Source organism: Anomaloglossus baeobatrachus, chromosome 6 (genome assembly GCF_048569485.1).
Source record: "Anomaloglossus baeobatrachus isolate aAnoBae1 chromosome 6, aAnoBae1.hap1, whole genome shotgun sequence".
Lineage (NCBI taxonomy): Eukaryota > Metazoa > Chordata > Amphibia > Anura > Aromobatidae > Anomaloglossus > Anomaloglossus baeobatrachus.
The window spans coordinates 175,016,175-175,029,905 of record NC_134358.1 but is presented as its reverse complement, the minus strand read 5'-3'; the positions used below and the strand labels follow the sequence as shown (position 1 = coordinate 175,029,905).

Here is a 13,731-nt window from a genome sequence, read left to right as displayed (position 1 = left end):
ATATATATATATATATATATATTAGAGTTATGCACGTGATTTTTCAATATCATTTTTCCTTGAATTTTCGCTCAGGGATAATGTCAGGCTATTGTTTCTTATCTATTGTATAAAACTTGTATATGTGAGGATATATTTCTACAGAGCTGGTGTATTGGGAGTGAAGCTGAAGGCTCAGTGGCGGCCCCTGTTGGCAGGAGACGAGTACAGCAGGGAACAGACATTCTGCCAGAGCTCATCCAGGCACTAAGCAGCCGACAGAAGGAGGGAAGGAGGCTCCAGCATCAGCCCAGCCGGCACTGCCACAAGCATGTGAGCCGGATCGATAGTGCCAGGAGGCGCTCAATGGAGGAACATGATGAACATCCGATTCCAGGAACGTCTCAGGATTTAGTGCCTGTGCTGTCACCGGGCATTCATTCACTGCACAGCAGACTGGTGAGTGCAATAATGGATTTCTCTCTCATCAGCTAAAACAAGCTGTTGTCTCCTTCATCAGCTGCTGCAAAAATCTCTCATTTGCAAAGTCAAAATGTTACTTGCTGAGTAGTGTAAGGAAAACCCACATAGATGGCCAGTAAATGTGCTGCTATTATAGATCACTCTCTGCAGTATTGATCCCAGTGTGTGATTGATGAGAACTGGCATTTTCTACAGATTCTGGTCTATTGAGCCTGATCACAGTGCTTGGAGTTTGCTTTCTATGTAAAATGGATAAAGTAATAGCTAGTGGTGTCATAATCATATATTTATTGCCCTACTTGACCCATTTGTGCCAAGGATGGTCCATATACAGGGCACGAGGGGCTTTTGTTATTGCATTCTGTTTAACGGTGCAGTAAAATAAAGTGTAAGGAGCATAGAAGTGCAAAGCTACTAATATGTATACACCTATGTATATACTGGTTTACCGATATTCTCTGGATGGGAGATAAGGCAGAGATCACGGAAGCAGACATTTTTCTGGACATCTTGTCAATAATCCCATTGGAAATAATATAGTCAGCCTCTCCCCAACCTAAAATGGTTGCTACTGACTAGGTTAGTAGGGGGGTCTATGATTTCAATGTATAGGTAAAATAGATTGCAAGCCTCTGGGGTACACAGTTTGGAGCAACATTATCGATATTGTGGCAAGTTGTGGTTGCCTATAAGATGAGTGACTGACGACAGATGTTCACAAAACCGGTGCGTGACTGATGACACCACAAATCACAGGTTTCCTGACGTATTCCATTTGCTTTTATTAGATTGTAAGCTCTTGCGAGCAGGGCTGCGCTCTTATTCTTAGACTGGTTGATCTGATTTTGTTGCACATGCATACCCTGAATTGGAAGAATGACTCTATATAAATATTATTATTTATTTTGGTTCCTTTTTTGGAGGTCGCTCCACTTTCTTGGGCATATAACCCCCCCCCCACCTTCTGTATGGGGGCATTTCAAGAATGACTTAATATAAATATTATTTATTTTGGTTCTTTTTTTTGTGGGTCGCTCAATTTGGGCATATAACCCCACCTGCAGGGGGGAATTATAAGAGTGACTCTATATAAATATTTTTACATATTTTAGTTCTATTTTTTGTGAGTCGCTCCATTTGGGCATATAACCCCTCCTGCAACGGGACATTATAGGAAAGACTCTATATAACTATTATTACATATTTTAGTTCTTTTTTTTGTGGGTCGCTCCATTTGGGGATATAACCCCCACCTGCACTGGGGCATTGTAAGAACAAGTCTATATAAATATTATTACTTATTTTAATTCTTTTTTGTGGGTCGCTCCATTTGGGCATATAACCCCACCTTCAGGGGGACATTATAAGAATGACTCTATATAAATATTATTACATATTTTAGTTTTGTTTTTGTGAGTCGCTCCATTTCGGCATATAACCCCACTTGCAGGGGGAAATTATAAGAATGACTCTATATAACTATTATTACATATTTTTGGTTCTATTTTTTGTGGGTTGATCCATTTGGACATATAACTTTACCTTCCGGTGGGCATTGTAAGAATGACTCTATATATTGTTATTTTTTTTGGTTCTTTTTTATGTGTCACTCTCCATTTGCAGGGGGGCATTGTATGAATGACTGTATATAAATATTATTACTTATTTTACGTCTTTTTTTTTTTGTGGGTCGATCCATTTGGACATATCACTTCACCTTCCAGTGGGATTGTAAGGGTATGTGCGCACGTTGCTTTTTACCTGCTTTTTACCTGCTTTTTTGCTGCTTTTTCTTCTGCGCTGTTTAATGCCAAAATGGATGTGTTCTTCTATTCAAGCAAAGTCTATGGGAATTTGGGTTTCTTGTTCACACTATGTTGTTCAAAATGCTGCCTTTTTGTGGCAGAACTTTGGTCAAAAACTCAGCTTTTCAAAGAAGCAGCATGTCAATTGTTTTTGCCATTTGGGTTTTGCACTGCAAAGCTGAGTTTTTGACCAAAGTTCTGCCACAAAAAGGCAGCATTTTGAACAACATAGTGTGAACAAGAAACCCAAATTCCCATAGACTTTGCTTGAATAGAAGAACACATCCATTTTGGCATTAAACAGCGCAGAAGAAAAAGCAGCAAAAAAGCAGGTAAAAAGCAACGTGCGCACATACCCTAAGAATGACTCTATATAAATATTGTTATTTTTTGGTTCTTTTTTGTGTGTCGCGCCCCACCTGCAGTTGGGGCATAGTAAGAATGACTGTATATAAATATTATTACTTATTTTAGTTCTTTTTGTGGGTCGCTCCATTTGGGCACTTAACCCCACGTGAAGGAGGTCAGCGAGAGGCTCTACGGAGCGATGTGCTGCAAGTCGTCCTTTTCCTCCATGCATTGTCTCAGTGACATCCGAGTGCTCTCATTGAACCCAGGCTCTCTTGCTGCATGAATACATTTGTGTCTATGTTGAATTTCTATGGCAACGTGTAGACGGGCACACGTGACATATACACAGAGGCTTGCAGCTGGGAGCAGTTCTGCAGGTTCCAGAGTATCTGATGTGCTCCTGCGAGTTTCAAGGACTGGAAGATCATGTCATCAGGGGTGAGTAGGCACAGCTGGCACAGCGGCAGGGTGGGCAGTGCTGCCATCCAGAGAGAACATTGCCTTTTAGCCATAGGTCATTCATCCATGCATTCTTTGGGTTTGCATTGGAGTTTTTATCGTGGCAGAAACATGGAAATGTAATAGTAATCAGATATTATTATTATTATTATTATTTATTATTATAGCGCCATCAATTCCATGGAGCTTTACATGTGAAAGGGGTATACATAATAGGGACAATATAGCGTTCTCCTCTCCTTTTGTTTTGCAGTTGATTTATATTAAAGCACGGGACAGACATACTCATCACAATGACGTATTGGCGTTCACATTCCGCTCGCATTAAGAGTCATGTTTTATAAAGGCGAGAAGTGCTGCGGTAATTGCTCCTATGTAGCTGTTTCCCATAGGCAGTGTCATTGTAATGGGCTTTACTATATAAACACCATTCCTCACCATACTGCTGTATTGTACTAATGTAAGCAGTCAATGCTCTAGTGACTGGCTCCATTGATTATCTCTGGACTTCTGACTGTAATTTTCATTTAACACCGATAATTAAATCCATAAATGCAATAAGGCAAATGTAATAAATAGGCAATATTACGTGTGGAGCAACAGACGTTAGCCTTTAGATTAAATATTGTACACCTATAGAACTGTGGCTGCTTCTAATATCGGAGTGGTCTGTTACATTTGTATCCTTTACTCTACACATGTACTCCAATGTGCACACGAGCATCACGGGGCCCGGGAGTTTCTTTAGTGCTCAATTGGATCTGTAAGTTTTATGCAATAAATGATAGGAGTCATCGTTAAATAAGATATTTGTTAAAGGATTATATGAATTTATGTCATATTTCAATAGATCATTTTTATTATACAATGAGATCTGTTACATATTGGAGATTGGCCTCACTTGGATGAAGAGGTTAAAAAATGGGACATTATACTGACCGACAATATTGTACTTCTTCATATATAGATTTTTTTAATGTCTACATTTATTCGATATTTAGTCCATTTTTTCTTTTTCTTTCCGTTTTTATTTAATTGAGGAAGTTACTTAATAATTATGTAACAGTTCACGCTGTGTATAAAAAAATTGAAAAATCTGAGTATTTAATGGGAATCTGTCACCAGGTTTTTGCCACCTAATCTGAGAGCAGCATAATGTAGGGGCAGAGATCCAGATTCCAGTGATGTGTCACTTACTGGGCTGCTCGGTATAGTTTTGATAAAATCACTGTTTAAGTAGCATGAGATTATCATTAGAGGACTACTTGGCATGCTGCCAGCTAGCCCAGTATATTCATGAGCTCTGTATAACTGCTAGATCAGTAGCAAAGAAAACATTGACTTTATCACAATGACAGCAAACAGCTCAGTAAGTGACACATCGCTGGTATCAGGGTTTCTGTCTATACATTATATTGCTCTCAGATGAGGTAGCAAAATCCTGCTGACAGATAATAATGGACAATTATGATTGTCTAATTCAGCCATGTAACCTGTTTTTATGAAACATGAATGACTGTTTCAATGTAGTTATGAGGTGATTTACTAAAAGAATTAATAGACGGTGCAGCTGTCGTTTTAGGTAGTTTAAAAAATATTGTTTACTTTAGGAATAACTTTATTGTTGGTTGTTATATGACTTGTATTCTGCAGTTTTCATCAGAAGTCCATTTATAGGCTCTGATTCTAATTTACAGTTGTCTCTGAGCTGGTGGGAGGAGACTAGCTGCTGTGATGTCTCCTCTGCAGAATGTATAAGGGGTTCCTGCTTTCCTGTCTCTATGTCAGATACCTGCATAAGCAGCAGCAGCAAAAAGCGCAGCATACAGCTATGCTGAACAATGTATTTGTCAATCTAGCTCTTTGGTGAGATAAAACACTTACTAGAAAGCAGCTCACTCCTCCTCCTTTCCCACACACTTCCCCATAGGCTTCAATAGGCTGCTGTAATCTGTCACCTCATATTTGAGAGTGAAGGATGAGTTCATGGGGTTAAGGGGGAGGAAATGTGCTTATAAGTGGAAGAAGAATGAGATTTATCTTAGGCCTCTTTTACACGTCCGTGAAAATCACGCACGTGTTTCACGGACATGTCAAAAGTGCGTATTGCCCTCGGTGTGCTGTGTGTATGGCCTACGTATGTTCTCCGTGTGTTATCCGTGATAACACACGGAGAACGGAAACTTTCTACTCACCTGTCCCTGGCGTCGCTGTCCGTGGTGCTGATCTTCGGTCTCCGGTCCTGCCGACTCCCCGCTGCTACAGCTTCCGGCTGCAGTGAAGTGAATATTCAATTAGCATATTGAGCGGTGGTCAGAAGCAAGTGACAGCAGCGGCAGAGACAGCAGGGCAGGAGAAGGTGAGTAATGTTTTGGGTTTTTTTCACACAGACACGTCTTTTCTCCGGTGAGTGTCAAACGGAACACATCCGTGTGGTCCGTGTGTTTTACGTGTGACCCGATTGCATTCTGTGTGACACCCGTGATGCCGGAGATAAAACGGACATGTCGGCGTGAGAAACACACGGACACACGTAAGTATGAAACGGACACACGGTCCGTGCGAAAATACGTGTGTCCGACACCATAGGAAGTCATAGGTCTACGTGTGTACGTGTCTCTGGTATGTGAGAAAACTGCCAAACACGTACCGGAGGCACGTACGTGTGAAAGAGGCCTTACATAGTTTATATATATTCACCTGTGCTATTGATTTATGCAAATCTTGTTGAAACAATAGTCACTATTTGATGTACCAGGCTGGATTTTGTCTTATAGCGCATCAAAATAACGTTCCCGGTTACCATGATTGGGAGATTGCTCATTTGTTGTTGATTGAATCATTTATGATGGCCTGAAAACTATCATTTGTCAGTGTTAAATCCCCTGGTGTAACCAAGCATCTGCTCGTCTGTACCGAGTGGAAACAGGATGAAAGGAGCTGAAAAGCATCGAGATTACAGAAAAACACCAAATATCTTTATGATGCTACAACTCGGTTTCGTCATTCACTGCTTATTTTCACCACTGTCTTCACATGTAAACAGCCATTACTGGTGTCCAATGTGTCTGTGTTCCAATTATTACACAGACTAGTAGGAAAACATTTTTCAGTTCCTCGAAAACAGGTGTCTGTGGAGTCGCATGATTCTGGCCTAAGCTGAGGAAATCTCTTCTGTCACTTTGTACACGTCGCAGAGCTACGTCTGACATTTACCTCAAGAATCGTACTGTTTATTTTAAGGAAATACTTCAGTAGGTTTACCTGCTGTTATTATTAAGGCCATAAATCACAAAACGTGAGTCGTACATTAGTGGTGTCATATTTATCTGTTCAGCCCTGTTTTAGCTTTCAGGTATGTCCCCGGTATAGGCCTCTTTCACTGTACTGTAGCTGCTAAATAATGATGGGCACATGGTGCTCACTGCCCCTTTAAACAGTTAACTTGTAGGGGGGCTTATTGAGAACTGTACCACTGATGATTGAAAGAGGTTGTTCACCCGTTTTCATTATTGGCCACATCGATATTATATTGAGAAACAAGGTTTCTCTCAAATACCTTGTGTTGCCATAGTGCCTGTGAGCGGCGCTATTGCGGGCCACTCTTCCCCATCGTGTGACCTTCAAGCTCCATGACCTCTGATGTCCGGTGATGTTATGTCAACTTCTTGTTCACCTAATATCACCACGGCCGGCCCCAGTCTTCATGAGTCACTGGAAGAATAGGCTGTGGAAATCAAGCGCAAATAGGGTCTTACCCCAATATGTGCGGGGTGGGGAGGGGGGTGTAATAATACTCACCAATTGTAGTTGTGAAAGTCACAACTACTATAATCGCATGTACAGATCGATCCACGGCTGCAGCCACCCAAACGGCAGATAACAGAAAGAGATGGAGAGAGGTGTTCAAATGCCGCGCCAAAAGATCACTTGTTCAGACGTTCAGATCAATGTCACTTTATTTTCATACAGGTCTACGCGTTTCAGGAGCACCTGCCCCCTTCCTCAAGACCGTCAGGTATAGATAGGGATTTTGATGTTATTTCTATACCTGACGGTCCTGAGGAAGGGGGCAGGTGCTCCTGAAACGCGTAGACCTGTATGAAAATAAAGTGACATTGATCTGAACGTCTGAACAAGTGATCTTTTGGCGCGGCATTTGAACACCTCTCTCCATCTCTTTCTTTCATGAGTCACTGGGCGGTGGGTGGCATTTCGCCGCTCATCACAGCCCAGCTTGTCTCCTGCTTGCACGCTCTGCAGTGAAGGAGGAGGGAGCAGGAAGGTGCTGGGTTGTGATGCTGGGCTGTCACTCAGGAAGACTGGGGCCGCCTCAGTTGATGTGACATCACCGGATCCCCGAGGTCACAGAGCCCGAGGGTCACGCAAACGGGGTGAGTGGACCGCAATAGCTCCGCTCACAGGCACTATTAGCAACACAAGGTATTTAAGAGAAACATTGTTTCTCAACATAATATCGATGTGGCCAGTAATGAAAAGGGTGAACCACCCCTTTAATATCATAATTTTGGTCAAGTATTACCATGTTTTTTTGGGACAATAGCTAACTTCTCTTTTGATAGAATATACATGTGAGAATGATAGCGGTTTGACTTTCACCAACCCTAAATTGGCTGATTGAATGGTGCTATGTTGCGTGCTGTGATCACTTAATTGTTTACCTGCTTGCAGACAACCCAATGTATTAAATTGGCAATTCAATGACTGTGAGAGGACAGTCCATATATAGCTCTGCAAACACATATTAGAACATCATTGCAAAGCCAGCAGTTGATTGGAGATCATACAGTGACAGGAGCTGGGATCTGGCTGATGGAACATATAGAAGGCAGATAGGGTTTATTACCATTTCTGCCTTCTTAATCATTGTATTCATAGGTGCTCAGCTAGTGATGTCAATATAGTATAAGAAACACTAACAGAGCTTCTTCTTCTGGTCCTAGCGATTATGGGTGCTCGGAGGGAGAAAGAGCTACTCAATCCTATCAGGCTCATATCAACCCCAGCTGATTTTGCCTTTTTGCTCAGGCTAAAATTTCAGCACCAGTTACAAGGAAAACCAACGATATAAGTCATCATTCACATGATCGTGTAAAAATGGTACAGGTGTCTTCAATGTTTTGGATAATTGGGTCATCAGTGTTTTATCCATGTGCCCATTTTTACCATTAGTGTATCATCAGTGTATTAATTTACTCATTTGCCTGCCCAATCACCTTTTAGGTACGGCTTTAAATACTTTCTTTCTGCTGCTATTTGCTGCTGGTGAAATTCTCATTTTGAAGCCCAGCCATATTTTTGCAAGTTTCTGCCAGTTAGTGGAAGACCAGCTATGATACCTCTCTACGTTGAGTGCTGTGACCACAAAATTGCTTACCTGCTTGCAGACAAACCAATGGTTTAAATTGGCAACCCAATGACTGTCAAAGGACAGTCCATATGTAGCTCTGCAAAGACATATTAGAACACCACTGCAGAGCCAGCAGCTGATTGGAGATCATGCAGCAGCAGGAGCTGGGATCCAGCTGATGACAGGTTTCCCAGTATAGAAGGCAGATATGGTTTATTACCATTTCTGCCTTTCTAATCCTTGTATTCATAGGTACTCAGCTATTGCTGTCTATATAGTAAAGGAAACACTAACAGAGCTTCTTCTTCTTCTGGTCCTAGCAATTATGGATGCTGGGAGGAATAAGAAGCTCCTCAGTTCTAACAGGCCCATATTAGCCCAGCTGGTTTTGGCTTTTTGCTGGGACTAAAATGCAAGCACCAGTTACAAGGAAAACCAATGATCTAAGTCATCATTCGCATGTCAATGAAAAATGATACAGGTGTCTTCAATGTTTTGGATCATTATGTCATCAGTGTTTCATCCATGTGCCCATTTTACCATCAGTGTATCAGCAGTGTTTTTCATGGATGGATAAGTAAATAACTTATAAAGCTGCTCCTATACTTTGCAAAGTTGAATACGTACAGCACACAGATGGCACACAGATGCAATGCGTGTACTTTATGTGTTTTTCATGGACTCACAGACTTATAATAGTTCTCTTCATCCATAATACCAGAAAAAACGGGCATGTCTTTGTGACTTTTGTACGTACCCAGTGCTTGCGAAAAACACAAACATAGATTATAATGGGAGCGTGTTGTACTAGTGAAAAAATGGTACAACACATACGTGCAACATGGACATGTAAATTCAAAATTCGTTTAAATCTGTTTTTATACAACATTTTAAAATATCCATGAGCAAATACAGTTTCCAAGGCTAATGCAGTAATAGCAATGCATCTGTAAAAATCGGATGCTACATAGATGATCCATATGAAAACCGATTATATATTTGCTCACCCCTACACTTGTATAGTTGATTCTCATCCGATACGCAGAAAAGAAGAGTGCATGTTGTGATTTTCTTTACATGGTCACTTGGTCTGTCTGGAAAAACTGTCATCTGAATAGCCCTATTGATTTACATTGGTCAGCGTGCTGTCAGATTTTTACTTGGACAGCACACTTGTTTAATGTGTGCCTCCAAATAAGCCCTTAACCCCTTCCTGACCTTTATGTAAATTTACATCATGGTTAAAAAGGGGTTCCTGCAAAATTACGTAAATGAACATCGTGGCAATCGCGTGGCCACAGGGGTGTAAGGGATAGCCAAGCTCCGGCTGTCACAGCCACTGACGGTCCCCGCACCGCCCCTGGCTGTTTAACCCCCAAATGCCGTCATCATGGCGATTGCAGCATTTAGGAGGCTGGGAGAGGGAGTGCCTTTAACAAGTTTATCTAATGAAAAACAAGGGAGCTGCTTAAATATATGTGATCAATAACTGGTGTTGTGTGAAGCAAGCCCAGCGTATAACAGTTATAACCAACTTGTCACCTTTGGGCCAAGAAAACGTTGCAAGATCATAATGCAGATAGCTCATTAAGTGTAAAAAGTGCCAAAGGAAATATTCCTAAGTAAAGCAAAATATTTATACCAGAGTCTCCCCAATAATCAGTCCTAAGAATATATGCAGCCCCAGCCATGAGATTGGTGTGCTAACGTGGTGCACAGATTGGCAACAAGGTTTTAATGTGTGTTTTTTCTATTACAATCAAATTGTGTCCACCATTTTTTGTGGTGTGCTTTTCATCATGGTCAGTCTCCTTTGCTTGTAGGGCTCTGAAAATGCAACATGGTGTCCCCATTGATTCCACAAATGTTTGTGTTCCAAAAGACAAATGGTGCTCCTTCCCTTCCAAGCCATGCCATACTCCCAAATAGTAGTTTTCACCACAATTGGGGTATCAGTGTACTTTTTTCATGTTTTCCTTCCATATTGCTTTAGTTCCTGTGAAGCACCTGAAGGGTTAATAAACTTCTTGGATGTGGTTTTGAGCACTGCGTGGTGCAGTTTTTAGAATGTGTCACTTTTGGGTATTTTGTGTCACCTAGGCATCTCAAAGTCACTTCAAATATGATGTGGTCCCTAAAATTTTTGGGAAATTTTGTTGGAAAAACGAATAGTTGCGATAAACTTTTTATCCTTCTAAATTTCTAACAAAAAAAAATAATGTTTCAAAAAATGGTGCTGATGTAAAGTAGCCATGTGTTAATTGTTTTTTATTACGGTAACTACTTTGTATGACATAACTCTCTGGTTTAAAGGCATACAAATAAAATGTTTCAACATTTTCAAAATTTTCACCAAATTTCTAAAACTTTTATAAATAAATGCAAAACGTATCGTCCTAAGTTTACTACTGCCATGAAGTAGAATATGTCATGAAAAAACAATCTCAGAATCACCGGGATCCATTGAAGCGTTCCAGACTTCTAACCTCATAAAGTGGTCAGAATTGAAAAAATTGGCCTGGTCATGAAGGTGAAAACATGCACGGGAGTGAAGTGGTTAACCCTAGAACGCATACCTGGGGCCTTGCAGGCCTACTAGGTTACTTGTTTTCTATAGTTGATTTCTATGGTTGCACGTTCTAAGGTTAAAGGACATGATTTTGGCAAGTTTCAGTAACACAAGGTTGCTGTTGCTACCATAACATATTTAGAGCTGACACTAGCTGGAGAAGGGGAAAAGTGCAGGGATCACGTGAGCCATTTGTGACTTCCAAACTGCTAGTTGGAGAACATTTTCCTAACCTGGTATAATTTTGGCACAAAAGCTGGTGAAAATAGATGGCTATACACATGACCACTGAGGAAGGATTTTCCGGTCGTGATGGTTACTATCCCCCTAAAACTTAACCTAAAAATAACACACCGACTGCATGCGACTTGGTTAAACAAATTGGCCACAGCAGCCTTTATTACCTATTATTAACATACTACCACAAAAGGGGGCGCCGTCCAACGGGCGACCCCAAACACACAATAATAGGTAACACATAATAATAAACGGTACATGAAACCCTATGTAGGCCCGGTCCAGAAACCCTTTCCTACACCAATATCCCTGGCCGCAACACTCCGACCCAGAGATGAGGTATTAATCACCCCACGGATTAATACCCCCCAAACTTTGCAGAACCCCGTGCCTGCAATTTCCCAGAACCCAGAGACACCATACCAAGACAGTGCCTCTCGGTCCAGCTACCAATCCCTTCCAACCGCTTCTGGACCAGACCTACCCCCACTGCTGCGACAAAACAGACATCCCTTTTATAATAATTCCTTGTTTGTTTGTTTTTTTTTTTTTACTTTCCCTTTTTTTTTTGAACATAGTTAAACAAACTCACAAACACAAAAAGGGAGGGTGGGCGGGAATCTGTCGCCGTCCGGAGTCCAAAAGGGGAGGTAAGACCCTCCCTCATCACTTTTATACTCCCCCCCCTCCCCTACAGGGATCCTTTTCTCCACCAATCCCCTATACCTTCCCATAATGCCCTTCATTATAACTTTATTAACCCCTCATTCCCTCCCTTCCCTCTGGTCATGTCGCCCCTCCCCCCTATGGGGTCCATGGCTTTCTTGACCACTGAGGAAGGATTTTCCGGTCGTGATGGTTACTATCCCCCTAAAACTTAACCTAAAAGTAACACACCGACTGCATGCGACTTGGTTAAACAAATTGGCCACAGCAGCCTTTATTACCTATTATTAACATACTACCACAAAAGGGGGCGCCGTCCAACGGGCGACCCCAAACACACAATAATAGGTAACACATAATAATAAACGGTACATGAAACCCTATGTAGGCCCGGTCCAGAAACCCTTTCCTACACCAATATCCCTGGCCGCAACACTCCGACCCAGAGATGAGGTATTAATCACCCCACGGATTAATACCCCCCAAACTTTGCAGAACCCCGTGCCTGCAATTTCCCGGAACCCAGAGACACCATACCAAGACAGTGCCTCTCGGTCCAGCTACCAATCCCTTCCAACCGCTTCTGGACCAGACCTACCCCCGCCACAGGACAGGACACGTGACACCTTACGTGGCCTGGACCCGCCACACGCCCAAGGCTTGCTCCACACCATCCCGCAAACCCAGGGCCCATAAATCAGAACCAATATCATTAAGATGAACCCCATCACCTCTCCGAAACTGCCACTTTGCCGATTCCAGGTCCACATGCCTCACCACCACGCCGCCGTTTCTCCGCACGAAACGCGCAACCACCCTGTTCACTTGCGCCCGGGCGCGATTAATCTTCTCAACTGACCGAGCCCCCCTCCACCATAATCTGGCCACAATATCCGACCACACCACTATCAGGCCCGGATACCTTGCCCATAACCGCAGTAGGTCGATCTTAATGTCCCGAATCAGATCGCGGGATGCCCGCGAACCCAGGTCATTCCCCCCCACATGCAAAACCAACACGTTCGGGGGTCTGTCCATCCTGCAATAGTATTCAAATTCCGGCACGACCCTGCTCCATTCCATGCCCCGCACTCCAATCCACTTGACCGATGCCAGCGATCTGTCCACACCCAACTGCCGACCATTCGGGTGAGCGTCGGCCCGACGGGCCCCCCAAAAAACGAACGAGTGCCCCAGGATCCAGATCAGACACACTCCTACAATAAAGGAAACAATTTTAACAACAACACCAGCATTACAGATTGCCACAAAGAACAACAAAACCTAACGGCAGAACCAACAAACTCCCCACCAGAGCCCTCAACGAGATAATAACTGCGGGCGCACATAACCACGAAAACGAGAGGACTCCCACCGACCAATCCGTCTCACCATGTCATCTCCAAGACCCCAACGAGAAGCCTCGGTAGCCGCCCCAATCCTGAACGAATGGGACCCGTAATCCTCTGGGCGCTCACCCGCCCAGTGCAGGCAAGTCCTCAGCACTGCCACAAACTGATAACGAGACAACCAAGCCCCGTCCTCGTGACGTAGCAGCGGGCCCGGAAGACCGCCCCGCAGACCACAAAACTTACTCACCACCTGCACCGGGCACAAGCCATCCCCTTGCACCGCATACAACACTACCAACCTGCCCCGACCCATCTGGTCCGTCTTGGACCGCCGAAGCCGACACTCCACTCTCTGTCCCACTACCGACACATCCTCGAATAGCAAGAGAATGTATGTCAGCTCACCCCTCCTCACTCCCGGACTCCACACCGATGCAAGGAACGCCCTGGCCCGGGCGG

At 43.0% G+C, this 13,731-nt stretch overlaps 1 protein-coding gene across 2 annotated transcripts in view; it reads left to right on the top strand.

Moving 5' to 3' along the window:
- The first annotated feature begins 218 nt into the window (after positions 1–218).
- Positions 219–13,731, top strand: part of TMEM200C (transmembrane protein 200C) — a 151,292-nt gene continuing 137,779 nt past the window's right edge. The window contains exon 1 of one of the 2 annotated variants that reach the window (XM_075316390.1): positions 219–438. The gene's annotated coding sequence lies outside the window, so the exon portion shown is untranslated. Of the gene's footprint in view, positions 439–2,913; positions 3,057–13,731 lie in introns of those variants that run through there. The other variant, XM_075316392.1, reaches the window with a different exon arrangement.